The sequence below is a fragment of the Trichechus manatus genome, unplaced genomic scaffold (assembly GCF_000243295.1).
Source record: "Trichechus manatus latirostris isolate Lorelei unplaced genomic scaffold, TriManLat1.0 scaffold00164, whole genome shotgun sequence".
NCBI classification, from domain to species: domain Eukaryota; kingdom Metazoa; phylum Chordata; class Mammalia; order Sirenia; family Trichechidae; genus Trichechus; species Trichechus manatus.
In genome coordinates, this window is record NW_004444100.1 from 886,863 (window position 1) to 913,405 (window position 26,543).

At 37.9% G+C, this 26,543-nt stretch overlaps 1 long non-coding RNA gene across 1 annotated transcript in view; it reads right to left on the minus strand.

The window, feature by feature from the left end:
• Positions 1-26,543, minus strand: part of LOC111822355 (uncharacterized) — a 50,243-nt gene that overhangs the window by 18,652 nt on the left and 5,048 nt on the right. The window contains exon 2 of the long non-coding RNA XR_002825631.1: positions 8,431-8,534. This is a non-coding gene — a long non-coding RNA (uncharacterized LOC111822355). The remainder of the gene's footprint in view (positions 1-8,430; positions 8,535-26,543) is intronic.

Below are 26,543 nucleotides of genomic sequence, written 5' to 3' on the forward strand. Positions count from 1 at the left end.
ATTTATTAACCTACCACCCAATTTAAACTCTACAGCATTACCAGTAACATTGTTATCTTTTATCCTGTGGAAACTGCACCAACTCATTCCCTAAAATTTGCTTTTTCTCACTCAGTATTTTGTTTCTAAGATTCAGTTGTACTTTTCTGTGTGGTTGTAGTTCATTTATTTTCACTGCTGTGTGACGTCTATTTCTTTAATTTGGAAATATTACTAGGTTTTTGCTATTATGCACATGTGCAAGAGTTCTGTAGCAATTTGCTACTCAATGTGTGGTCCACCGACCAGGAGCATCTGCAGTACCTGGGAACTTGTTAGAAATGCAGTCTCTCAGGCCAACCCTAGAACTCCTGGATGAGAATCTGAATTTTATCAAGATCACCAGATGATTAATATGCACATTAAAATCTGAGAAGCACTTCTCTAAGATATATGCACAGGAGTATAACTGCTGGGTCAAAGAATATGCACAGCTTTACAAAATAATGCTGAATTGCCTTGCAAAGTGATTCTATCAATCTCTCTGACAATGGGTTAATGCACATTCTCTCTAACATTTAGTACCATCACACTTCTTAATGTTTGACAAATTAGTGGGCCTAGAATGGTATCTCACTGTGGTTCTAATTTATATTTTCAGATTACTGATGAAGCACCCATTTTTTCACAGGTTTATTCATCACATATATTTCTTCTGCTATAAAATACCTGCTTTTGTCTTGTGTCCATTTACTAATTATTTTGGTATAGAATTGTAGTATTTCAAATATTTGGGATACTAATTCTTTGTTGGTAATATTATGGCTAGCAGTTTTTCCCCAATTACAGTCTATTCTATTACTTTCTTCATGAACTCTTTGATGAACTGAGGTTCTTAATTTTAATGCAGTCAAAATTATCAGTCTCTTGCTTAATATTTTTATTTTAAACAATTTAAGAAATTCTTCCATGCTACAAAGTCATAAAAATTAGTGTCCTATATTTTCTTCTAAATCCTAAAAATATTATTTTTCACATTTTAAGTTCCCCCACGTAGTTGTTGCTTTTCAGCAGTGCTTTGCATTTTCTTGGCCCCAGCTTGCCCATCTTCATTTTAGAATCTGTTTGTCAAGACCCATAAAAACCAAACAAACAATTAAAAAAAAAAACCTGTTGAGATAGTGATTGCAATTTCACTGATTCTATAGATGAAATTGGGAAGGATTCACATCTTTAAAATGCAGGGTCTACTTATATCTCTCTTTATTTAGTTAGTTCTTTTAAAAATGCCTTTCAATATAAAGTTTTCTAATTTCTCATACAGGCTTTCTGTATCTTTTTACAATCGGTTTTCACATGGTCTCTGTACCTCTGGCTTTTATCTGTTAGTCTTCCTTGCCTATGAATATCCAATCAACCTTCCTAAAGTGAATTTTACCACAGTAACTCCAGGCTCAAAAAATCTATGATAACTTCATACTATCTATGGGATCAAATACAAACTTCTCAAGGGGCGGGGGTTGGGTTTAAGTGGCTGTATGTATCCAGTTAACTTCTTTGTTGGGTCTCCTCCTGGAAATTTAAATTCTTGTCTATTTACTACATTTGTTGACTTAGGGTGGCTTTACAGTGTAGAAGTATAGAGCTCACTTAGGTAAGAGAATCTAAATTAAAGTCAAGCTCTGGCTCCACCACTTGCTGGTTTATGACTTAGAGCAAGGGACTTAGCTCTCTGAGCCCTCCTCTGTAAAACAAAAAAAAAATATGAATACTCCCAGCATCAGATTGTGGTGAGGAAGAAATAATACGATGTATATAAGTTTGGAGCACTAGTGCTTTACTAGTGTTAACTGCTGTCATTATATTGATGTTTACTATTGACATGGTAAAAATAAACAGATGATGGCACATCTTCTCTGGGTAAATAACCATCATCATACCTACATTTATTTTTCTTATTAAAAAATGTCTTCTGCATAATTTTTATTGTGCTGAGCTCAGTCTGGAAGAGAAAATAGTCATAATCTGGATGGGCTGTCCCCTATGCTTGCTTGGGGATAAACAGCAGACACTGGGAAGGGATGGGCCTAGGGTGTGGAGACTAAACTAGCTTTGGGCTTGGCCCCTGAAACATGGGCAGCCAGCAGTCCAAATCATAATTAAAGAAGGACATGCATGACAAATGCTTATGGAGCCCAAAATGACTTCAACATGCAAGAGAAGCCAAGAGACTTGGTCACCAGAGAGCAGGGGCCACCAGCCATGGGAATGCTCAGAGCCAGGTGAATGGCAACATTGCTGTTCTGGGGCCTGCCTGGCTTACAAGAGTGGTCTGTCCAGTGTTCAGGGGCTGGTAGTGGCCTGACAGGTTGCCAAGCTCCCTTCGAAGCAGGATTGAGTTCAGAGGAGGGTTTCTAAAAGGGCAACCAGAGTTTTTTTTTTTTTAAGGGAGAAGCTTGGCCACTCATATCTAGCAATCTCAGCAGGGACTGACAAAAGATTGTAGTTTATGCGGTAGCCAAAGCTATTCTGTTTGCTATACTTAGGACTTCAAAAGTAATGTCAGACCTGGCAGCGTTGCACTTGAGATTAAAAATCTGCTGCCTACTTTATCCATACCAGCTCATGAATTGGTTGAGACAGGACCTGTAGCCGGTAGGAGTGTGGAAAAAAGTAATTGATGGGAATAGGCTTGTTCTGGATCCAAAACACAATTATTCACTATATTAAACAGTATCAGTTTACTACGTTACAGCTGAGTTGTGGAAGGACTTCATACATGAAGAAAGCAAAAGATCATTAAACAGACAGGAAGGAAAGAAAAGACCAAAATGGATGTCCAAAGAGACTCTGAACTTTCTCTTGAACTCAGAGTAAGCTAAAGCAAAAGGAAGAAATGATGAAGTAAAAGAGCTGAACAGAAGATTTCAAAAGGCGCCTCCAGAAGGCAAAGTAAAGTATTACAATGAAAAGTGCAAAGACCTGGAGTTAGAAAACCAAAAGGGAAGAACATGCTCAGCATTTCTCAGGATGAAAGAACTGAATAAAAAATTCAAGCCTCTAGTTACAATTTTGAAAGATTCTATGGGCAAAATATTGAATGATGCAGAAAGCATCAAAAGAAGATGGAAAGAATATACAGAGTCAATGTACCAAAAAGAACTGGTTGACATTCAACCATTTCAGGAGACAGAATATGATCAATAACCGATGGTACCAAAGGAAGAAGTGCAAGCTACACTGAAGGCACTGGCGGAAAACAAGCCTCCAGGAATTGACGGAATACTAATTGAGATGTTTCAACAAATGGATGCAGTGCTGGAAGTGCTAACTCATCTATGCCAAGAAATTTGGAAGACAGCTGCCTGACCAAATGACTGGAAGAGATCCATATTTGTGCCCATTCCAAAGACAAATGATCCAATAGAATGCTAAAATTATTGAATAAATATCATTAATGTCACACACAAGTAAAATGCTACTGAAGATCATTCAAAAGTGGTTGCAGCAGTACATCAACAAGGAACTTCCGGAAATTCAAGTTGAATTCAGAAAAGGACTTGGAATGAGGTATATCATTGCTGATGTCAGATGGATCTTGGCTGAAGGCAGAGAACACCAGAAAGATGTTAACCTGAGTTTGACTGTGTGGGTCATAACAAATTATGGATAATATTGTGAAGAACAGTAATTCCAAAACACATAATTGTACTCAGGAAGAACCTGTACATAGACCAACAGGTAGTCGATCTAACAAAACAAGGAGATACTGTGTGGTTTAAAATCAGGAAATGTGTGTGTCGGGGTTGTATCCTTTCACCATACTTATTCAATCAGTATGCTGAGCAAATAATTCAAGAAGCTGGACTATATGAAGACGAATACGGCATCAGGTTTGGAGGAAGACTCGTTAACAATCTGCATTACTTAGATGACACAACCTTTTTGCTGAAAGTAAAAAGGACTTGAAGCACTTACTGATGAAGATCAAAGACCACAGCCTTCAGCATGGACTGCAACTCAACATAAAGAAAACAAAAATCCTCACAACTGGACCAATCAGCAACATCATGATAAACAGAAAAAAGATTGAAGTTGTCAAGGATTTTTTTCACTTGGATCCACAATCAACACCCATGGAAGCAGCAGTCAAGAAATCAAAGGATGCAATCCAATCCTGATGTCGTATTCTTCTTCATATAGTCCAGCTTCTTGAATTATTTGCTCAGCATACTGATTGAATAAGTATGGTGAAAGGATACAACCCTGACGCACACCTTTCAAAGGACGCATTGCATTGGGCAAATCTGCTGCAAAAGACCTCTTTAAAGTGTTGAAAGCATGTATGTCACCTTGAAGACTAAGGTGTGACTGATTCCAGCCATGCTGTTTTTGTTCGTCTCATATATATGGAAGGTTGGGCGATGAATAAGGACAACCAAAGAATTGACGCCTTTGAACTGTGGTATTGGCAAAGAATATGGAATATACCATGGACTGCCAAAAGAACGAACAAATCATGCTTGGTAAGGTCGAGGGTCAGCAAAAACAAAGAAGACCCTCAATGAAATGGATTGACGCAGTGGCTGCAACAACGGGCTCAAACATAGCAACAATTGTGAGGATGGTGCAGGAGCAGGCAACTGACTTGATGGTACTTAACAACAACAACAAAAACTTTACAATGTACTGAGTACTTGGACCTCAGTTTTCTCACATAACCCTCACAACCACCCTGGGAAGTTGACAAAGCACAGCTGTAAAGCTCCCTTGTGTATTTTGCAGATAAAAGCACTTAGAAATGGCTTTATTTGGCATTTCACAGCTTGCCAAGGGATAGGCTGAGACTCAAACCCAAAATTTCTGGGATCCCTGTGTCTTTCTAACACTACTCAATTTATCTTTCCCTATTGCTGGCCCTCCCTCCAGATCCAATGCCTCTGAGCAGCAGCTCAGGTGACAGTACTACAGGCCAATCAGTTATATTTGCAACTTCTCTCCCTCACCCATCTTATGTAAAATTAAACTCCGAGATCTGTCAATTCTACATCGGAAAACCTCTTTCTACCCACAACCCTGCTGTCTTTGTTCCTATACTTATATTCTTTTGCTTATGCTATTGCTATATTATTAACATTGATATTTTCTTTAAAAAAAAAAAAAAAGGAAAAGAAAATCCATCTTATTCTTTCTTATTCTAAACATGTTTCCTTCCAGTACATGTGTCTGGTCTTTCCCTTGCTTGATATTTGGCTCAGAGTCCCTGAGCGGTGCAAACGGTTAAGTGCTTGCTATTAACCAAAAGATTGAAGGTTCAAGTCTACTCAGAGACACCTCAAAATAAAATCATGGTGACCTACTCCCAAAAAGTCACAGCCATTGAAAAACCTATGGAGCACAGTTCTACTCTGACACAGATGAGGTCGCCATGGGTCAGAATCAACTCAATAGCAACTGATTTTAAGAAAAAAAAATTGGTTAGTGAAGCCCTAACACTATTTTCTTTTTAGTTTCACCTTGGACACATACTATTTACTCTCCATTTTGATGATGCAGTATTTGATGTGACACACTATGAGATGACACAATATGTGCCTGTGTGAATCAGACAATGGTCTGTCCCAGGAGAGCTGTCCTTATGTAATAGGAATTCCCACCAGAGATGAAACCCAAATCCAGGGGTAAGAAAAAAGGACTGGCAGGAGCTAACCAAGGCACTGGAGTTCTGGGCCCTATTTAGAATTAATATTGGGCCACCAGTCACAGAAGAGGCCCTGAGCCACCAAACAGGTGAATGGAATCACTTAAGATGATGCCAAATAAATCTGTACCTCAAAGACTATGAGAGCATCCAGGGCTCATCCCTGATACAGTGGAAACAGGGTCTAATTGGAGAAATAGGAGCATTCTGCCCACTTACCAGATAATGATGCTAAGGTCACTGGATTTGACATTTAAGATGCTATTATTAGTCAAATATTTATAGCTGTGAAGGGAAGAAGAAAAAGCTTTAGGTAAATAAAGGTAAGTGGAAAATTGTGGCAGGATCATTTGTTCATTTGCTTTTGTTCTACTTGTTTTAAGATGGAGGTGACTGAGCATATTTGGAGAATAAGGGATATGATCAGTGAAGGATCTTCAGGAAGTCAGAGATGGGATCAAGCACACAGATGAGAGGATGAGCCCTAAATAGATGGGAAGAAACTTCATTGTCACAAGGGCTAAGTTAGCATCCCTTCAAAAATCAATCTCACCGCCAACACGGGAGATACACACAGCTGATTGAAAATTGCCACCAGCATTATACAATGGAGGCATTCTACCCCGGGCACCATAATGACGATTTCTCCTATTTTCTGGAAGTCACATGACTAAAACTCAGCCTGATAGGATTTTTGGTTCTTCCATGGTAGTTTAAAACCACACATTTCTGCTAAAATGTCAGTAAACAGAGTCCAAGTCAATGGCCTAACCCACTGCAGTGGGGGTTGGGGATTTCCCTCTACACCTTCCTTTGACCATTTGACAGTAACATGATGAATCTCAACCAAAAAAAAAAAAAATTGGTTTTAATAGGTTTTTAAAAACCCACCAAGACTTTGGTTTTCTTCATATTTTACCTGGCCCCCATAATATTGTCTTAATTACAGCAACTCAGTTGCAATAGCTGGGGTGGTGGTTGGTGACTTTTCCCTCTTGCAGCTTAAGGCCAAAGCACTGTGGTAGGACCCAGCTGAGAAGTTTGTTTCCTGTCAGTGCACAGTTTGCTACAAGCAACCCTGTCTCTGGGCTGCCAGGGCCTGTGGTCTGAACTATGTGACACTAACATTCATTTACTGTAAAATGTCTATTTAATAGCTGACATTTCCAGTAAACTTCTTGTGGGTTCAATAAGCTTTGAGGCTGATTAGAAAAGTTTCAGAGGAGAATGAGAAAACATTTATTGGCAAATGGTTTACAATCCTCCTCTGATTTATTCTGATCTAAAATATTAAGTGTCCTCCTTGATAGTACTTCAGATTTAGCTAGAGTAGGTGTGGGACGATTTTAATGTTTACAACCAGGGAGTTTAGGAAGTGATCAACATTTCTGTTGGGCAGAAAATATTTTCAACTGCAGAGTTCTCATCCAGAGAAGCACCTGAGAAATCTTTCTAGGTTTTTCATGGTCTGGTAACAAAAATGCGTCGTCTCGTGCTTATCCTCGCTTTAAGGGAAGCACAGTGGTTTCTCTCCAACCCAATCATCAACATAGCTTAAAAGGAAGCAGAATTCTGGGCATTCTCTACTTTATGTAATCAATAGAGTTTGCTTCTTTGAGATCTAATGCTAAGTTTTTACAGGAATTTATCACGTTCTAGATATAGGTACTCATCTAGTTTGCCAATAATTAGAAATACCTATCTCATAAACTGTGGCTTTTCTTGGTTATGGAATCTGAATCATTTTTCTCTTCCTTTAAACATGTTGGAGAGGGGAAAAGTTGTCTCTTCTCCATCATCCAGTTTTGGTGGGGTTAACTAGGGCATAAATATTAAATAAGGATTACCCACAGGATCCATGAGTCTTGGTTTCAAAACGTCAATAGTGGAGTTGTAAGGCTTGGTTGGGAGAAGCCAACACAAGATGGTTAATTTTTCTATTCTTTTCCAGGGATATGTTGTTGTTATTTGATACTGAGTTGATTTCAACTCATGGCAAACCCATGTGTGCAGAATAGAACTGCTTCACAGGGTTTTCAAGGCCGTGACCTTTCAGAAGCATATAACCAGGCCTTACTTCTGAGGTACCTCTGGGTGGGTTGGAACTGCCACCCTTTTTGTTAGTAGCCCAGGGCTTAACCATTTGCACCACTTGGGACTCCTTTCCAGCAATACAGAGCTGATAATTTTAACTGAAAATGTCCAATAGATGTATAAAAATTTTGGAGTAAATTTGTGGAGTTTTAATATAATTTTTATTTCATCAGTTAGGAAGGAATAGCATATTATATTATGTATCACATTACAGTTCACTATCAAGTTCACTCTGCTTTGTTTGATGCTTAAACACCCCTACTAGGTAGGCAAGGTAGATATTTTTAACCCCATTGCATAGAGGCAAAAACATTTTTAGAGAGTTATGTGACTAGCCCAAGGTCAGATAGCTAGTAACTAAGGATCCAGTCTCTTCTGATTATACCAAAGATGAAAGATGTAGCTTTAAGGCATTTAATATACACAGTTCGAAAAACTTGAAACACATCTTTTCATCAAGCCACTTTTTATGTGAAGAAAAAGTCATCTATATCTAATCTCTTAAAAAAAACCATGCCTGTGCTCTATATGACTATAGAGCTATATTCAACCCACTCTAGTAGGGCGTCAGTCCAACACTCCATTGAAATTGTTCTCAACAAAGTTAGTAGCAACTTTTTTGTTGCCCAATCCAATGAACACTTTCCTGACCTTACCTTACTGGACCTCTTGTGCCATTTGCTATGCCCTCATTTATGAAATTGTCTTCCTCCTTGGCTTTGGTGGCACTGTTGTCTCCTGGTCTTCTTAGCATGGGCAGCTTAGAGTAATAAAAAAAAATCATTAGACTCAGAATACCATATATACTTAGATTCCAGTTAAAGCTTCGTCACTTACTAGCCTGGGGATCTTGGGATAATTAACCATAATGAGCCTCAATAAAAATGATTAGCATTACCAATCTCACAGGGCAGTTTTGGGGATCACAGATAACATTTGAATAGCATCAATTGCTAAGCCCATTAAAAGGCACTTAATGGATAGAAGCACCTTCTCCCCCTTTTTTGTTAGGCTCTTCTTTTTCAGTGACAACAAAAATATCAATAATAGCAGTGTTCTCATAAACCTCAAAGTTCTGCTCTTTTCACTCTGTAGACGAGGGCAATAAGACATTTTGTGGAGATTGAAATGTTCTATAATCAGTCCAGTATAGTAGCCATGATCCACATGATCCACAGATTTGAAGATGAGGTTATTTGTGTAAAAATACGGTAATCCACGTAAGTGTCCTGGTCATGAACTTGGAGTTACTATAGATAGTCCCTTTCTCCAGCCAACCCCTACAGATAATCATGCTCAAATCATTCATACCTGTTAAACACCTTTTCTCTCAATCTCTACTGTCATAGCTTAAAACAAGACCTCATACTTCTTACCTGAAATAATATGATGGAGTTCAAATTTGCTGGCCCTCTTCTAGTCACGCCCCTTCACTCACCCCCATCCACCTTCTAACTGGCTGCCAGATAAATCATTCAAACACTGATTTGCTCTTGCCTCCAGCTACTTAGAATCTTTCAGTGGTTTCTCAAGGATCTAAAAAGACTCACCGTGGTCTATTCCACCCAGTTCTCCAGGCTCAGGCCCCGTTAGACGCCCTGTGCTTTAATTATCCTGATCTACTTGCAATCCCTGAGTGTAAGTTCTTTCACACCTCATTCTTTCACACATGCTCTTTCATCTTCTTATGTACGCACTCCAAGAACCACACCCAAACGCAGAGAACTTCTATGTATCTTTTAAGACCTCATTTAAACATTGCCTCTTTTGAGCAGTCTTTTTCTGAAACCTCAGTCTGAGGAGGAAGCTCATTTTCCATGCCTCCTGACATCCTGCACATACCACTCTCATGGTTCTAACGCTCACTAATACATTGTGTTGGTTGGTTTACTTTTTTGTCTCCGCTTGAGTATTCCTTGCACGGATCTTTTTCCTTTCATTTCTGTATAGCATCCACTATCTCAAAGTCTGGCTAATTCTAAGAATTCAACTAGAATTAATTGAACAATTTTATTAATAAATACAGGTGTAAATTTAGCCAGATGATATTGGAACTAACATCTAGTTAAAAGTGTCTGGATGAAGGCAATTCTACCTTATTCTTCTCCCTAAACCCAAAGAAAAACAAGAGAGAATATTTAAATAAAAGAGAAAAAAATTAATCTTAAATAGAATGAGGAAATAATGAGAACCTCAAATCATAATCCATGTATAAAAGTAGCCAATTGAGGTGAACTTTGGACCAAATCAAAGGAGGATGCCAAAAGCAGACCTGTATTTATGCAGATGTCAGGCAACTAGAAGATCAGACCCTGAGGGCACGCACCTGCAATTATTTCTGTAAAATGGCAAGCTCAAAGAGCACTGATCAACTGTGGCAACATTCTGAGCTTTCGTACGATGCCACAGACTGTTAGAGGGGGTGGGGCCAAATGAGGAACTGCACAGACTCACCATCATTACATGAAGAAGGCCCCGTGAGCACTAATCACTATTCAAATTATCTTGATGGGTAGTGCTTCACTGCAAGCCCAGTTTTGAGAGCCCAGAGCTGAATCATTATTACCAGGGAAGAGTGTTGGTGAAAACAGCTACTGAGTCGGCAGACTAAAATCCAGCTCACTATTCCACCACTCCCCGCAACACTCCTCTTGAGCAAGTAACTACTGGGGGAAAGAGCTACACCATTCAAAGATGGGTTATTATTATTATTATTTTTAATTTAGTATGACACCTATATAAAAATGACTAGAAAAAAGAAAAAATAACTATAGCAAACAAAAGTCAATCAAAGTAGCCATCTAAGATACAACTATTGGTTTCTTCCTGTCTGGAGCAAAGGAGAGTGAAGGAAACCAAAGACACCAGGAAGAAATTAGTCCAAAAGACTAATGGCCTACATGCACCACAGCCTCCTCTAACCTGAGACCAGAAGAACCAAATGGTGCCTGGCTACCACTACTGACTGCTCTGACCAGGGACAAAACTGAAGGCCCTGGTTAGAATGGGAGAAAAATGTAGAACAAAACTCAAATTTATAAAAAAGACCAGATTTACTGGAATGATAGAGGCTGGAGGAACCCCAGAAACTATCGCCCGAAGACACTCTTTCAACCTGTAACTGAAGTCACTCCTGAAGGTCACCCTTCAGCCAGTTAATAGATTGGCATTTAAAAAAAGAAAAAAATAGCCTAAGGGAGACTGGAGAAACCCCGAGAGTATGGTCCCCAGACACCCTTTTAGTTCAGTGGTGAAGTTACCTCCGAGGTTCACCGTTCAGCCTGGGAGTGGACAGCCCCGTAAAACCAAATGAGACTAACGAGGTACAGGAGTCCAGTGACAAGGGTCAGAAGGCAGAAGGGGACAAGGAAGCTGGTGATAGGGAACCCAAGGTTGAGTAAGGATATTGTTGATGTGTTGTGAGATTGTTAACCATTGTCGTAGGGCAACATTTGTAGTAACTGTTAAATGAGAAACTATTTTTGCTCTGTAAGCCTTCACCTTAAGTGAGAATAACAGCACAATTGGAAGAGCGTAGTCAATGTCACTGAACTGTGCATGTAGAAATTTTTGAAATGGTGTATCTTTGGCTATGTGCATTTTCACCAAAAAAAAAAAAAATGTTGAGAAATGAGAGGGTTGACATGTTGTGTGGTTGTTAACCAATGTCATAAAACAATATGTGTACGACTGTTTCATGAGAAACTATTTGTTCTGTAAGCCTTCACCTGAAGTACAATAAAAAAAAAAAAGAAAAAATAAATAACACCAGTGAGGAATGTGCTCTTTAGAAAAATCAGCTAATGAAAACCAAACAGGTAACATTTGCCCAGAAGCAAAGATGACAAGGCAAGGAGAGGCAGGAAAACTGGAGGGATGGAAACAGAGAAGGCAGGGTGGAAATGGGGAGAGTGCTAGCACATTGCACGTATAGCAACCACAATTGCTATGGAACAATTTGTATATGAATTGTTCAGTGGGGAACCAATTTGCTGTGTAAATTTTCACCTAAGGAATAATAAAATGTTTTAAAAAATAAAGTTCAGAGAGGCAAAAAAAAAAAAAGTCAAAGCATGCTTACCAAAATAACTACATCACAAAATCAATGAACATATTTTTGTTCTATGATATCAAAATAATACGGCTTTTTTGAAACCAGAGCTTGACAAAGAGATACAAGGATTCAGCAAGAAATAATAAGATAACAATTGATGAAGGCAAGAGAGCTGATAGAGCCAAAGAAGAAATGGGAAAAGATACTAAAACAATTATATATAAGAAAGAAATATTAGAAGCAGCAACACTACTGAGAAGAGAGTCAAGAAGAAAGCCTAGAGAAAAATCACACAAAATGAAATAATAAATATCAAATGATTTAGGATGATTAGAAGGAAAAGTCAGCAAAAGAAGAGCCACATGTGCCTAACCAGGGCACTGAAGTAGAAGGATAAATGGAATGGAATATATATTTAAAGTTACAAGAGAATTTCTCCATAATAGGATTACCTGAATTTTCAATCTTATAAAAGTTACTAACATTGAAACAAAATTTCTGAACTTCAAGAATAACTAAAGAATTCTAAAGGCATCAAGAAATAAGAAGAAAAAATAAAACTTCTAAAGGGAAATGTCTGGCCTGCCTCAGCAATATTCAATGCTATAAAATTAGGGATCAATATCCACGAAATTCTCAAGAGAAAGAAAATGTGATCCAAGAAAATTAGGCCATGCAAACTATCACATATAATATAGGATATTATGCCTTATTCATGTATAAGGCAACAAACATCTTCACACACAATAACTCAGAAATGTGCAGCCAATAAAAAGGAGGAACTACAGTAAAAGCATTGATGGTGTAAATGGTCTTAATTTAGATATAGAACCAATAGAAATTAGCTTACAGCGTAGAATATGAATGTTACAAATGTTTTCCATGTAGAAACAATAAGGTGAAGGATAGAGGAAATGGAAGTAAGTTTAGGGGTTGATGTCCTCATATTTTAAAATAGAAATTAATAGAAAATTGCTTAAAGAAGATAAATCAAGAAATAGAGACTACATATTGTGTTTAGGTATATACTCATAAGTATGTACACATACACATTTAATATATGTGCATTATGAATTTATGTATATATGTATATGTGTATATCACATATATACAATATATCATGTGTATTTATGTAACTCTAAATAATAAAGTAATAAAACCACAAATACTTCAAATTATAGAAAACACATGCACAAAAATATAGTAAACATCAATATAGCAAAATATTTTTTTTAAAAAAGCACTAAGAACAGAAACACATAAAACAATTCAAGATGATGTAACAGAAACTAAACATACAAGTCATATAAATAAATGGAAATCAGATAAATTCACTTGTTAACTTGACTCTAATTCGATCAAAAACCTAAACTCAATAATATGGTGTAATATGTAACACAAGTTACTCAAGAACTGGAAAATGTCACTTGCCATCCTTGTAGGGTGAGGAGAGAAAACAGGTAAATGAAAATAAAAATAAAGCAAGTGTAAAGATACTGACAAGGTTGAATACAAAGAATGTACAATTTATACTAAGAATTGGTAAATGCAATCCACAGTGAAAATCTGAGCATAATGTTTATGCATCAAATAGCATGACATCAACGTCCTTAAAGCAAAAATTGCAAAAGCATGAGTAGACAGTAGTTATAAGTGAGTGTGCTTGACCTCTAACAGTTCTTGATAGCTCAAATGTACCAAAAATAAGTACAAACAGGACTTAATAATACAATTAAAAAGATAGATGCTGACACAAAAGAATATACTTTCCTTTCCAGGATCTTTAATCATTTAAAAAATGTGACCATATATTATTAGGCCACATAGAAAACTCCAGTAAATTACCGAAAGTAGAAATAGCATTCCCGTTGTCATTGAGTCAATTCTGACTCACGGCAACCCCATGTGTGACAGAGCAGAACTGTTTTCCATAGGATTTTCAATGGCTGATTTTTCAGAAGTAGATTGCCAGGGCTTCCTTTTGAGACACCTCTGGTGGACTTGAATTGTCCATCTTTTGGTTAGCAGCTGAGCGTATTAACCGTTTGCACTACCTAGGGACTCCGGGAATAATAGAGATCATATTATTTGATAACATTGTAATAAAATTAGTAATTAGTAACAAAAAAAATTTAAAAAAACTCTGCCACACAGAAATTTTAGCATAGCTCTCTTCATTCATGAAAATTCAGTGTGAAAATCAAATCCAACACTGAAGAATTCCTAAAATATAACGATAAATAAATTTTAAGTATAGCTATCACTCAGAGGAAAATCCGTGGCCTTAAACACAAAAATTTCTGGATAAGAAAAATAAAAATCTAGGAAGGAACCTCAAAGTAATCCTAAGGAAGGAGAAGAAGGTAAATACTAAAGATAAAACCCAAAGTTAATGAACCAGAAACAATAACAATGGAGCTAGTACATACATTAAAAACTGGTTCTTTGAAAAATGAAAAACATCAAAATAAATAAACCACTCACTAGTTAAGCAAGTAGAGTGGGAAAAAACAAAACTGAGAAATAACCCAGTTACAGAATAGAATTATAAAATAATAATATGGGCAACTTTGTGCATATAAATTCAATGAAAAGAATTTCTAAAAAGCTAAAAAGTTCCTAAATTGATCCTAGAAGAGACATACTGTCTAAACAAGCCAATTATTGTGGCAAAATATTGATAAAACTGCCAATGTGTACACTTTAAAAGTTACTAGAACACTAGTGTTCACTGAAGCACTTTCAAAATAGCCAAAAGGTGGAACCAACCCAAGTCTCCATCAACAGATGAATGGATAAACAAAATGTGGTATTTCTATACAATGGAATATTATTTACCTGTATAGAGAAATGAAGTTCTGATATATGCTATGACATGGATGCACCTGGAAAACATCATGCTAAATGAAATAAGCCAGACAAAAAAGGACAAATATTGTATCAATCCATTTATATGAAATACCTAGACCAGGCAAATGCATAGAGACAGAAAATAGATCAGTGGTTACCATGGGCTGGGGGCCAGAGGTTCAGCGGAGGGGAAGGAGGAAGTGGAGGTTAGTGGTAACAGTCCTAGTGGCAAGCTTAAGGAGCCCTGGTGGTACAACGGTTAAGCGCTGAGCTGCTAACTGAAAGGGGTGTTTCGAACCCACCAGGGACTGCAAAGGAGAAAACACCTAGTGATCTCTTCCATAAAGATTACAGCCTGGGAAACCCTATGGGGCAGTTCTACTCTATTGCTAGGAGTCAGAATCAACTCAACGGCACACAATGCAACAGTGGCTAGCATAGCTAATGGAAAGATTTATTTACAGTTGTAACCTAGAGTAGGAATGGGAGGAACAAAAGAAGAGGCTGAAGAAACAGAGGGGACCAGGGCCATGTAACGGAGTTTAGACTGCATGCTATGAGTCACTGGGAATGCTGAGGGATTTTAAACATCTTTTCTGCATTATTTTACAACATACTGTATAAAGTGTTAATTTTCTGCTTCCCCACAACTTAGAATGTCAGCTTCAAAAGGACAGTTTTTGATAACTTCGTTGATTATTAAATCCCTAGTGCAAGAAGAGAACAGTGTCTGGCATAAATAGACACTCGATAAATACTTGCTGGCTGGATGGCTGGATGGATTAGTATATTACTCTTTTAGGTATTCTCAGCACCAAACACACTCCTTCTAGCACATTTACTCAAAATATTGGTCAAGGGATATTTAGAGATCTAAGAGTCAAGGAGTATTATGCTACTGAGAAATTTTAAGGACTAATAAATTTTAAATGAAGTTAATAAAATACACTTTTGTTCCAGAAATTTTAAAAGACTTCATGAAAGTCAGCTAAATTTCTAAGATGGCTACTTAGAGCTGTTTCCATAGTACCACAATAAAATAAGCATACCTTTCCTAGAAAGCAGCTTGCAGCTAATATTTCCACGTTGGACACCTAATGTCCAAGTGGCTCTTCCTAATTTCATTACGTGATTTAATCTACAAAAATCTACACGTTTCCTTTAATGTCGAATCAAGTCAGTTTAGGGGAAGATGATGTGTCCATAACAAATCTTCTACCCAACTTCCTAACACATGTCTGTTCTCCCTTCTGTGAGAATTATATTTTCAGTAACTCTGGGCAATATCTCCTCATCTGATTATTCACAAAGAATTGATGCTTAACTCATAAGAATTACCAGGTTAGTTTGACACTTTACTTTCTGGATTGAGAAAAGGAAGAGTCCAGGCATTTTTAGCAGAATTAAAGAAAGCAATTAGTTAACTCTCTCTCTTCTTGTTACACCCTCTCCGTTTCTCCTTCCTTGTTTCTTCTCATTTCTTCTCTCTCACCCACATATACAATCCTAGGAGAGATATATATGTCATTGTTCAAAGTGGCTTGCTGGAATAAAATTATTCCAGGGATAAATTAAGCCATGTTTGATGCCTAAACTTTGCTGGATCTATTGGTGGAAACTCACCATGTAGCTGAGGATAGCCAACCTGCTAAAGTGATTTATAATTGATAGAGGTATTTCAGTTAAGACCTGAGCGTCTCACCATAAGGTCACAGCTAGCCTTGGGCTTCCCAGATTTAGCAATGACAGGATGAAAATCTTATACAAGGAAATTTGTAAGCTCTTATTAGAACTCCAGGTATACCTATTATATCAAATGTCCTACCAGACATGGATTTGAGACAAGATTTTGTTAATCCTAAAATATTATGGGATCACCATGGCTCTAATATTCTGTGTCAAGCTAAAATTACGTTTGTAGATTAAATTCTTTAAATAAATTATATTGCTGTTGTAGATCAGATATATTCAAAGAGCACACAGATAACCATTCAAACTTTAAAATACCTTTCAGGAAATTTTGAGAAGCTAAAGAAAAGAATCAAGTAAGCATTTAAAAGTGTTCTGAAAGGTGAAAGGAAGGACAGCAGAGACTCAAGTTTGTACTGATAATAATAATGCCTAACATTTATTAAGCACATTATGCAGATTATCTAATTTGATCCTTGTAAGTCTGTGGTGGGTGTAGACACTCTTAGCCCCCACAATTTACAGGTAAGGCAACCGAGACCGAGAGAAGTTAAGCAGCTCACCCTTGGTCACCTAGCTGGGAATTGGTATCGTTGGGATCCAAACCCACGAACATTTATCCCAGACAGAGTCTGTGAGCTCTGGTTTGGATTCCTGGATTGGAAGAGGTGCTCTTGCCACCTACATCATTGAAAAAATGGAGTCTGTAAAGCTTAAGTTCCTTCATCCTTGCCATACCCTCCTCTGACCTTTCTTCCTAGTTAGTCTTAGCCTAGAAGCTCCAGCGAAACCTGGTGAGCATCACAGCAACAGGAAAGCCTCCACTAACAGACAGGTGGTGGCTGTGCATGCAGTGCATTGGTCAGGAATGGAACCTGGGTCTACCGCATGGAAGTGGAGAATGCTATTACTGAACCACCAGTGTCTTCTGTATCACCAGTATCCCATTCAAATAGCCTTTCAAAATTGACTACCAGGTCTACCTTCTCCGCCCCGATGAGTATCACAAGGTCTCTATTCTTCTCCCTGACTTTCTGGAGGGCCTTCCTGCCATGATGACCACAAGGCAAGATTTCTAGAGGGAATAGGTGTCTGAGATTTCTAGAGGGAGTAGGTGTCTGAGATTTTACTCATGTGCAAAAGAAAACCTACAATTTTGATGTGTTAAGGAGCTTAGATGTGCTTCAGTTTCTGCCTTATGGCTATGCAGTTTTTGGTAAATGACAGAATCTTATTTTAAACTCTGAATCTATGTCTTTTTTCCACAGCAAAAATCTGTTTCTGTCTTATCTATGTATCACTTGGTCATTTCCTATACTTTCTGCTCCTTTTCCTTGTTCAGCTCTCTTGTTTTTCGTGCCTACATATGTTTCCTCTTTTATATGCTACTATGCTCCTTACCTCTATATCTTATCTACTATAAACTTGTCCTTGTTGATTTGTTAGTTGCCATCAAGTCGGCTCTGACTCATAGTGACCTTATGTGTAACAGAACCAAACACTGCCTGGTCCTGTGCCATCTTCACAGTCGTTGGTATGTTTGAGAATATTGTTGTAGCTATTGTGTCAATCCATCTCATAGAGAGCTTCCCTCATTTTACTGACCCTTTTACCAAACAGGAAGTACTTTTCTAGCTATTGATCTTTCCTAGTGACTTGTCCAAAGTAAGCAAGGAGCATTCTGGCTGTACTTCCTCCAAGGCTGATTTGTTCGTTCTTCTGGTAGTCCATGGTATATTCAATATTCTATAAGCTTGGCATTTTATAAATGCATATATACATTATTGCATATAGTCTTTTCCAACTGCATGACCTATGCATTATTATTTTCAGTCTACAGATAAGAAAATCTAGACTCATAGAGATAAGTAACTGGTTCAAAATCTTACAGCTAGACAAATGTTAAACCTAGATCTTTACAGCTCTAAAACACAAGGAGTGGAAGATCGGAGAACGAATGAAGGATAAAGTTAAATCACATCTTTAAAAAAGGGGAAAAAGTAAAGAAAACCAGAAGATGTATTTTTTACATAAATAAACACAAAAATTCATTGAACTTTGTACAGACCGTGTTATCCACAAAAAATGTTTCTGTTTCCACTTCCACTGTGGGGTATATGAAGAATCTATTTCTCTTGCTCTGCAGGAACGAAATGAGTAAATAGTGACCATGTAAGTGAGGAGGTGGATGAAGATGTATTTCTAACTGCATTCCCATGGTTGGCATAAAATTCTGTACCACAGCCATTCCTTAGAAGACAGCCCATGGGACCAAACAGACAAGCAAGCCCAAATTTTAAATTCAGCATCCAGAGCCTCAAGATGGTCTTTTTTGGAGCATATTGGTATGTTCTCTATATCCAGTCTTAACTGTGTCTCCACCGACGTCCCAGGGAACTGCTCACAGTTTTTGTCAAACTCACTGCCTGGATCCTGACCCCCACAACTGTCAAAGGCCAGTCCTAGAGTTATCAGATGTTCCAAGCCATGATCTGGACAACTTGACTAAGGGGTGGGGATCAGAACTCTTTAGTGAGCTGTAGCCAAATACTGTGTCACAAGAAATGGACTCAAAAAATGTTTCCAGCGGGTATAGCTTTGTCTTTGCAATTCATTTTAAAATGGTACTTAAACATTATGGCAAAGTTAAGGTGCAAATTTAACTATAATTACAATGTACTTACGAATAAGAATGTAATAAGTATTTGAATGCTTATTACATGTCAGGAACTTCACACACATCATTTCTTCCAATTATCACAATACTTTTGTGCAGCTGGTATTACTATACCCATTTTACAATAAGAAGCCAATGCTCTGAGGCATTTGGTGTCTTTCTTAAAGTCACACAGCTGGTAAGTTGAAGAGTCTGGACATGAACCCGTCATTTGATTAAAGAGGCAGGATGGTACAATGATTTAAAAGGCAGATTCTGGACCTAGACTGCTGGCATTCATATCTTGGTTCTGCCATACATTAGTTGTATGCCCTTTATCAAGTCTCACTGTGGCTCAGTTTTCTCATCTCTAAAATGAGGAGAATAATAGTATCTACCTCATAGGGTTATTGTGAGGATTAAATTAGTTAATAGACATAAAACACAGTGCCTCATACATAATAGGCCTTGTATAAGTCTTCTTGTTATTGATTCCAAATCTGCTGATGCTTTTATTTCTCTGTCTCTGTCTCTCTCTCTCTCTCTGACTCTTGTCTCTCTGTAGGGGTGTTTGTGTGTGTGTGTGTGTGTGTGTGTGTGTGTTGGAGCTCTAAAATCTGGGATGGAGATGGAAGGCAGGGCGCAGAGAGAAGAGACAACTGAAGATGGCAGCAGAGAGCTTCAAGCCGGTGTGCTAAGTCTCTGACCCAGTCACTCAGTTTACAGAAGATTTGAGATCACTTTCTAAGGCAGGAGAGTAAGAAAGCTCTGCTGTTTTGCTTTGAACTTAATCAGTATAATATTCTCGCCCAACCAGAAAATAAATGGAGATTCCACCACTAAAGTTGTAGGTCTTTGTTAGGCTACTCAACTCATTCACAGTAAAGTTAAAGTGAGACTTCGGGAAGCCGTGAAAAACCTAACTGAAATACAGGTCACAAAGTCAAGCTTCTGACCTTCTAAGCTCAATACATGTGCCCTATCTTGAACCCTTTACCACTTGTATGTACATAAACTTTATCTATATCTCTGATTATTTTAGGATTTATCCCTAAAAATAGAATTAAGTGAAAAGATGTAACATTTTAAGCTTCATAACGCATCTTGTCAATTCACACTCACTCAGCCATAGAGGAAGAAGCCTATTTCACTAGACCCAGCTACCACTGAGTATCATGATTCAAAAAGAAGAAATCTTTGCTGATTTTAGAGAAGTAAATAATATCTGGTTGATTTAATTCAAGTTTCTTTTATTATTACTGAACTCATCTTTTTTTGTATCTGGAAGTTATTTATATTATTATCTTAACAGTATTTGTTGTAGCTTCAGTACATCTTTTTCTATTAGAGGGGTCTGCTCTACTTAATGATTTATTAAAGGTCTTTATTCCTTGGTTGGTTTGATGGAAAATACTTTCCAAGTAAGTTATTTGCCTATTAATTTATTTACTTAAAGAATTTTTTAACAGATTGAGGTGGAGCCAACATCGCACTATAGACAGAAGCACCATGCCATCCCTCCACAGCAAAGACCTAAAAAACAAGTAAAACAGAGACAAACATCAATCCTGGAAGCTAAAGCATCAAATGAAGAGATAAAGAACTTAACTAAGTACCAAATGGAATAAGAAACTGACAGAGAACAGAAAGAAAGGAAAGATACAAGTGGAGGTCCCCTATCAGCTAACGCAGCACGGATTCACCATCTTGGACTCCTGTCAGAGATCAGCAGGCAGAGAGTACAGGAAAGCAGCTTCATGGAGCTCCCAGCAGGAGACAGAGCACCCAGTAATCAGCGATACATGCTTTCCCACCCTCCTACACTTCTTCGCCCTGCTCAGACTCAGCTGCTTCCCATAGGGCCAAGTGATTGCAGCCCTGGAGGTGCTGGCTCCATGTTGCTTGAATTCACCCTGCACACACTGGCCGGCTCCTTCAGTGCCATTTTCCTGTTGCAGGTGTTGCTTTTCTTGGCTTCTTTTGGTTTCTTCCCTTCCCCTCCTTTCTCTTGACCACCTGGCTCTGTATGCCATCTTTGCTTCTTCTTGACAGGCTGTGAAGGGCTGCTTGGCTGGGGAACTGCTTCCTCAGTTCATGCTGCCAAGCTGGTGGGATCTCTGGGGTGTTTTGTTTTGTTTTGTTTGTTTGTTTTCTTTTTCTTTTTGTGGCTTAGGAGCCCCTTATAGCCAGGCTATACTGTGCGGCTTGGGAGCTACTTCTCCAGTCTGTGCAGCCTCACTAGTGGGATATCTGGGAGAATTTCTTTCTTTTTTTCTTCTTTTTTTCCTTTTTGTCTTTCTTCATTTCTCAGTTTCCTGTCTCTCAGTCCTTACCTTCTTCTCCTGTCTCCTGAATACCTGGCAATGTGTGCTATCTCTGCCACTTCTAACCAGGCTGTACTGTGCAGCTTGGGAACCACTTCCACAGTCTGCACAGCTGCACTGGTGGGATCCCTGTTGACTTTTTTTCCTTTCTTTTTTAATTTTTTTCTCTTTTTCTTTTTTCCTTTTTGTTTTTCTTCATTTCTTGGTTTCTTGTCTCTCCACTCCAATGGTAAGTTCCCACAGGACCTCTTTTTGTTCGTTTGTTTGCCTCCTGTTTCTATCTCCTCTCTCTCTTCTTTCACATAATCATCTTAGCTCCAACATCACAACCTTCCCCCTCCCTCCTGCCTACCTGCACTGTGCACTGAACATCACACCCCCAAACAGCACAGGCATGGCCTACCAGAACCTGCTCTACACTGACCCCCAGCAGTCCATGTCAGCCCCAGAATGTGCCACAAGTAACTCATTCTCACCCCTCTCCTTCAGTTGGACCTGTCGTGCTGCACCATAGCTGAGCGAGTGGCCCTGCCCATTGGGCAAAAAGGTGAAAAGTAGCATGCCCACATACGAGCAAACAACAAAGAATGCACAGTCCACCTGCTCAGACATAACAAAATAAAATAAAAAATCAGGACAAAACAAACAAATCCACAATTCATAAATGAAGAAAATAACTACAGAATGTCATGAAGATAGCAGACAATATCAAAACATAGGAAAAAAAAAAAAGGATAGTTCCAATAGACATCCAAAATAAAACACCAGATGACTTTCTAGTAAAAGAAAAGGAACTAGAACTACCTGATGGGGAATTCAAATCTCTAATATTCAGAGCTATCAAACAGTTGAAGCAAAAATCAGGCAAAAATGAAGAAAACAGACAAATTCATGGAAAAGGCAGAAAAATTAATGGAAGTACAGACAACAAATGGAAGAATTCAGGAAGGCAATACATGAACAAAATGCCAAAATAAATTCACAACTAGAAATCATGCAAAAATGACAATTAGAAATCCAAAAGATAAACAGCAAGATTTCAGAAATGAACAGTATCATAGAAGGTCAGAGGAACAGGTTTGAAACAATGAAAAACAGGATCAGTGAAATTGAAGACAAATTCTTAGAAACAACTTTGAGGAAAAATCAGAAAAAAGAACAAAGAAAAATGAAGAAACTCTGAAAATTATCTGGAATGCAATCAAAAGCAAAATTTGCAACTGATCAGAGTTTCAGAACAGGGAGAGAAAAGGGAAACACAGAGAAGATCACTGAAGAATTGCTGACAGAAAACTTCCCTAATATCATGAAAGATGAAAAGCTGACCATTCAAGAAGCTCAACGAACCCCATATAGGATAGACCCCAAAAGAAAATCACCAAGGCATATCATAATCACGCTCGCTAAAACCAAAGACAAAGAAATAATCCTGAGAGCAGCTTGAGAAAAATGAAAAGTCACATACAGAAGGTAAACAATAAGACTAAGCTCTGATTACTTGATTACTTGGTGGAAACCATACAGGCAAGAAGGCAATGGGATGACATATATAAAACCTTGAAAGAAAAGAATTGCCAACCAAGAAATAATATATCCTGCAAAACTCTCATTCAAATATGATGGTGAAATTAAGACGTTTCCAGATTAACAGAAATTAAGGGACTATGTAAAAACCAAACCAAACTTACAAGAATTATTAAAGGGAGTCTTTGGTTTGAGAACAAACATCAGACCACAGCTTGAATCTAGGAAGTAAGATCCCACCAGCCAGATACCAATCTAGGAAATGAACTCTCAAGGACTATTCAAAACCAAAAAAATTACAACAGGGAACCAGAGATGTTAATCTGTAAATGACAACAAAGTCAGAACAATAAAACAGGGAATAAATGATGTAGGTATAGAACTTTATAATGGAGAGGAAGGCAAGTCATTACCAAGTAATAATAGACTGGTTCAAACCTAGGAAGATAAGGGTAAATTTCAAGGTAACCACAAAGAAAGTTAACAAACCTACTCATCAAAACAAAGAAGAAAAACATAGTCTCAGTAAAAACAAAATCTACAAAAACAAAAGAATGGAAAAAATATCCACAAACAAAAGAAATTTAGCACAGGAGAGTAAGAGGAACAAAGAAAACATCCGCACCACCAAAAAAAAAAAAGCATTACAAAATGACAGCAATAAACTCACACCTATCAATAATTACTGAACATAAATGGCCTATATACACACATAAAAATTCAGAGAGTGACTGAACAGATTTAAAAAAAGGATCCATCCATATGTGGTCTACAAGAGACTCACCTTAGAAACAAAGATGTAAATATATTAAAAATGAAAAGATGGAAAAAATATATCAAGCCAACAGCTACCGAAAAAGAGCAGGAGTGGCAATACTAATCTCAGATAAAATAGACTTTAAAACAAAATCCAGCATAAAAGACAAAGAAGGGGACTATATCATGATTAAAGGGACATGCATCCAATTACAGGGCTCCAAAATACATAAAACAATCTCTAAAAGCACTGAAAAGAGAAATGGACAGTTCCACAATAAAAGTAGGAGACTTCTACATACCACTCTCAGTGAAGGATAGAACATCTAGAAAGAAACTCAACAAAGATACAGAAGATCTAAAGGCCTCAATCAGCCAACTTGACCTCATAGACATATATAGAACACTCCACCCAACAACTGCAAAGTACACATTCTTTTCCAAGACACATGGAACATTCTCCAGAATAGGCCACATCTTAGGCCACAGAGCAACCCTCAACAAAATCCAAAACATTGAGATAATAGCAAGTATCTTCTCTGACCACAAAGCCCTTAGAGTACACATTAACAAGAAGAGTAAGGAAAAAAAAAAAAATTCATGGAAACTGAATAACTTCCTGCTTCAAAATCACTGGGTAATAGAAGAAATCACAGATGGAATCAAAAAGTTCCCAGAATCAAACTAGAATGAAAACACATCATACCAAATCCTTTGGGACACAGCAAAGGCAGTGCTCAGAGTCAATTTATAGCAATATGCGCATACATCAAAAAAGAAGAAAGACAAAATCAGAACATTAGCTACACAACTTGAACAAATAGAAAGAGAACAGCAAAAGAAGCCCATAATTAACAGAAGAAAGGAAATAATAAAGATCAAAGCAGGAATAAATGAAATAGAGAATAGAAGAACAATAGAAAGAATCAACAAAACCAAAATCTGGTTCTTTGAAAGAATCAACAAAATCGACAAACCACTAGCCAAACTGACAAAAGAAAAATAGGAGAGGAAGCAAATAACTCAAATATGAAATGAAATGGGGGACATTACAAGAGACCCAAATGAAATAAGAAGAATCATAACAGAGTATTATGAAAAACTATACTCCAACAAATTTGAAAATCTACAGGAAATGGACAAATTTCTACAAACACACTACTTAATCAAACTAACACAAAATGATGTTGAAAATCTGAACAGACCCATAACAAGAGAAGAGATTGAAAAGGTAATAAAAAAAACTCACAACCAAAAAAAGCCCTGGCCCAGATGGCTTCACTGGGGAATTCTACCAAACATTCTGACAAGAGCTTACACCAGTATTACTCAAAATATTTCAGAACATAGAAATGAAGGGATACTTCAGAATACATTCTATGAAGGCAGCATAACCCTGATACCAAAACCAGGCAAAGACACCACAAAAAAAAAGAAAATTACAGACCAATATTTCTCATGAGTGTAGATGCAAAAATTCTCAACAAAATTCTAGCCAATATAATTTAGCATCATATCAAAAAATAATACACCACGACCAAGTAGGATTCATACCAGGTATGCAAGGATGGTTTAACATTAGAAAATCAATTGATGTAATCCACCACATAAATAAAAGAAAAGAATCACATGATCATCTCAATCAAAGCAGAAAAGGCATTTGAAAAAGTCCAACACCGATTCCTCATAAAAACGCTCAATATAATAGGTATAGAGGGGAAATTCCTCAACATAATAAAAGGTATTTATACAAAACCAACAGTCAACATCACTCTTAATGGAGAGAGGCTGAAAACATTCCCCTTGAGAACAGAAACAAGACAAGGATGCCCTTTATAACCACTCCTATTTAACACTGTGCTGGAAGTCCCAGCTAGAGCAATAAGGCAAGAAAAACAAATAAAGAGCATCCAGACTGGTAATGAAGAACTTAAACTGTCCCTATTTGCAGACAATATGATACTATACAAGAAAACCCAAAAGACTCCATGAGAAAACTACTGGAACTAACAGAAACATTCAGCAGAGTAGCAGGATACAAGATAAACATACAAAAATCCATTGGATTTCTGGACACCAATAAAGAGAATGCTGAAAAGAAAATCAGGAAAACAATACCATTTATAATATCCCCTAAAAAAATAAAATACTTAGGAATAAATCTAACCAGGGATGAAAAAGACCTATACGTAGGGGTGGAGTGGGGATGGAAAAACACTACATAGACAATAGATAAGTGGTAACTGGTGAAGGGTAAGACAGTACACAATACTGGGGAAGCCAGCACAACTTGTACAAGGAAAGGCCATGGAAGCTCCATAGACACATCCAAACTCCCTGAGAGACTGAATTGCTGGGCTGAGGGCTGTGGGGACCATGGTACCTGGAACCATTTAGCTCAATTGGCATAACACAGTTTATAAAGAAACTGTTCTACATTCTACCTTGGTGAGTAGCATCTGGGGTCTTAAAAGCCTGTGAGCAGCCATCTAAGATAATCCAGTGGTCTCACCCCTTCAGGAGCAAAGGAGAATGAAGAGAATAAGATACAAGGAAAAGATTAGTCCAAAGGACTAATTGTCCGCAGCTACCACGGCCTCCAACAGACTGAGTCCAGTACAGCTAGATGGTGCCCGGCTACCACCACTGACTGCTCTGACCGGGATCACAACAGAGGGTCCTGGACAGAGCTGGAGGAGGATGTAGAACAAAATTCTAACTCACACACACAAAAAAGACCAGATTTACTGGCCTGACAGACTGGAGAAACCCTGAGAGTATGGCCCCCTGACACCCTTTTAGCTCAGTGGTGAAGTCACCCCCGGGGTTCACTGTTCAGCCGGGGATTGGACAGCCTTATGAAACAAAACGGTACTAACGGGGCACAACAGTCCATGGACAAGGACTAGAAGGCAG